The following is a 3,810-nucleotide window of genomic DNA, read 5'->3' on the forward strand; positions in this document are numbered from 1 at the left end:
TGTAAACATTCAATGAGCACCCCCCCCCTCCCCCTTCATGAGACCCCTTCTCATCTTCTCCAGAAATAACCACATCTCAAGCAGCCAGGAAGGAAGGACATCCCTCTTGCTCTTCACAGGAAGAAAAAAAAAAAAACGATTTGCATTTCAATCCAGCAGATGTCAGGGAATGATGCGTAACGTCCAGAACGCATCTCATTAAGCCACGTCGTTACCATTAGCGATAAGTAAAGACACTAAAACCACTTTCTGTTCTGGTTTCAGTGCTTTTACACCCCAAAACAGTCATCATTTGGCGTTGTCATTAAGCCAAAGTGGAGATACTGCTGACTCAGCATGCGGCCGCAACATGAGGCTCGTAAAAAAAAAAGAAAAAAAAGGCCTGCCGGTGTCCAGATACCACGTTGTGGAGTGGTGTTAAGTAATGAGACAAATAGCCTTGAGAGTAGCCCGGCGGGTTAACGCAAGGTTAATTACATTACTTAAACACAGAACCGGGGAGGCGGCGGTTAAAAGAGGGTTGTCTAACAGGAATGGGTAAAAGTGGACGAGTTAAAATGGTTTATTAGTTTCGTGGCTAACTAGCGGGAGGGTTGATGGAGCTTATAGATTTTTTGCAGTGTTACGGTCAGGATCTTTGATTTCACTGCCATTGTCTGTGCGATTTGTCTTCTACATTCAATACCTCTGAAATTAAGCCAAAGTATGGCCTATAAAAAAATTAATTTTCAAAACTCAGATTTCCGATTTTAATTGTCTTTAAATGACCCCCCCCCCCCCCCACACACACACACACACACACACACCAACACTCAACGACTCAAGTAAAATATATTGCATACTAAAACTGAAAAAGCATTACAGAATATCAAAATAAATGTTTCTAAACAACCACTTCTAACCTCAGATCAGATGTAAATATATTGAAATGAAAAGTTAAATACAACTAAATGTAATTAACAAATATGTACACTGTTACCTTCCACTGGGCTCCGTTCTTGTCAAGCAGAAACAAAAAATTGCTGCGAAGAGAGGTTGGAAAATTTGCCAAGTTGGCAACACTTTGGAGGAAAATGAGCAGCACAACTTCCCGACACGCAACGCATCTTTGCGACACGAATCGCATGCAACGCACTGACATCTGCGGACGAGTGGGCGTTGGCGCTGACAAGTCCGAGCGTGAGAACGCGTAGTGAAGTGCGAGTTAATTCAAAGCGGCATGCGTGGGGGGTGCGACGGTATGGCGACACATAACCTTCTCAGGCCAGTGGGTTGTCTCCATTTGATTTGCCGCTGTATGGCAGGAAACCCGGAAAAACACGCGGCATTGAAAGCATCAGTTGGAATGCCGTAGCAAACCACATTTTATTTTATTGTTGGATTGTAACAATCCAATTGTTGCAACCTAAAATGGTGGTAGATGTTTTTTTTTTTTTTAGCTTTTGCTGTAGCTTCATGTTGCAAATAAAAGTTTGATTGAGTTTTTTTCTAACGGCAGGTTTTAAGAAAGTGATGAGAAAAATGTATTTTCCACAATAGCATGATGCCAGAGACATTGCGCTAACACTTGTGTGTGGAGGTGGTTGCTAAATTTTACCTCCATGTCGCCACTTCACACAAACACAAGAGATGAAACGGTATAAGCGTTTCATATCACTGCTAATTAGTTGTATCACTATATTTCTAAAATAAATAGGCCAGGGATTTGCTGTTAGGATTGGCAGGTCAAAAGGTACACTTCTGTAGTTTAATGCTAGCAAAATGATATACTTTAGGAGAAAAAAAGAGAAATATTTGAAAAAATTACCAACACACGCATAATAATACCATAAATTTTAAAAAAAAATTGGATGTAATACAAAAATAGTACTTTAACCACAATTTTACAAAAATGAAAACATAAACAAAGGCAAAACGATAAAGAAATAATATATAAAAGTAGATGCAAATTTGAGAAAAAAAAACACCCAAGATATTTAACAAAAGTAAACAAAATTCGGCATTTCAGAAAAAAATAAGAAAATAGAAATTGGAAAAAAATATATAAGAAAATACAACAATGTAAAAAGCAATACGAAAATAGTAACCAGAAAACAAAAAATCATTGATTTTTGAAATTATTTGAAAAAAAAAAATACAAAAGAACACACAAAAAGTACAAAAGCAAAAATAATTCACAAAAAATACACTTTTTTTCCAGAAAAAAAGAATCAATCCTTGACAAAAACATTACACAAAATAAAAAATAAAAAAAGACATGAAAAAATACAAAATGTTTGACAACCCCTCACAAAAATATTAGGAAAAATGTACAAAAATAGCTGAAAATAGACAAAAACAACAAAGAAAAATGTCACTGTCACAAGGGCTGAAAAAACAACTACTGTACATATGACGGTAACTCCAACTTTAGGGCGGTCCAGTACTACTAACATACAAATGTTATCTTTTATTTCATCCCATCTTACACAAACACACACAAGAGTGTAGGAGGTGGTGCAGCAACTCACTCCTTAATTTGTCATCTCTCATTAAGATTGAGGCTAATAGATGGGCCTTGTGACAGTGATGTTAATTGCTTCCCCTCCTCGTCAGCCGAAGGTTGCGCGGTTACCAGGAGTGAAGGCGATGACACTCGCCGATAAATAACCATCAATCATCCTTTTGTTGGTTGTCGTGTACAAAAAAGGGACTCTTTTTTTTTTTATATACATATATTTTTTTTACATTTGGATTAACTTGTCGTTAAAGCGTTAAAAAAAAAAAGCTATTTCCTTTTGTTTCATCAGCTCTTGATCTACTGAGCACTCTGTTCATGGAACTGGCTGAGTGATGAAGGGAAACGGCGGGGATTCCTGCAAGGCAGTTTTCCTTTTTTACTCCCCGCAGCAACTCCTCCTCCTCATGACAGCCAAGCATCATGTGTGACTCACAGCTGGGAATTCCTTTGGGTGGCGACGGCGGATGATGTGGGCACGTCTTCGCTACGGCGCTCACCTCTGAACGGAGGTGACAGCTCGCCGAGTGTGCCTTTGTGTGTGTGATATCATATTAGCTTAGGCTAATGGCCTATTAGAGTGCATGTAGTTTGAAGCGGTGTATGACTACACTGCATTTAATACTCCTAAAAATGTAGAAAATTGCAGATTTTTTTTTCTCAATTATATGCGGATTTTTACTATTTGCAGGCTGGCCAGGGCTCTATGCCCCATGAATTACAGTTGTCCACTGTAGTCCTCTTTTGCCTGGTGGCTACATGCAGACTGAGTGTGGTGCAGCAGTGTAGCTTGCTGGCTGACTATCATACTGCATCATCAACCCATTTTTACAGGACAGTCGACCCCCTCTACAAATAGCGTATACTGTCATTGTATGATAATTACCGCACTACTGGACACTTTATCACTTTATTTTTATTTTTAAATAAAATATATATTTTAAAACATTGAAGCGAATCAGCAGGTGCCGACTGTAAAATAAAAGCTTTTCGGCCTTGGCGGAGAGTAATAAGTCGACGTATGATCCAATCGCCAGCCTTGACCGTTTTATTGTTCCTCGCACGCCTCGATCTTTGCCCGTTTTACATTCGTCCCCCTTCTCACTCAGGAAAATGGAGGAAATTGCCGAGCTGGCAAAAAGCTGCCTGTCCACGAAGGTCAAAGCGTTCCCGCGCCGCTGACAAATGACTCCCACGCCGCTCGATGACGTTCTGCTCCGTTGACTTTTAACGCGACGGGGAAGAGGGGGGAGTGGGTTACAAGCTGGTACGACACACAAAAAATGCTGAGTCATTCAAAAGGCAATTATCAA

Source organism: Vanacampus margaritifer, chromosome 14, assembly GCF_051991255.1.
Source record: "Vanacampus margaritifer isolate UIUO_Vmar chromosome 14, RoL_Vmar_1.0, whole genome shotgun sequence".
Taxonomy (NCBI): Eukaryota; Metazoa; Chordata; class Actinopteri; order Syngnathiformes; family Syngnathidae; genus Vanacampus; species Vanacampus margaritifer.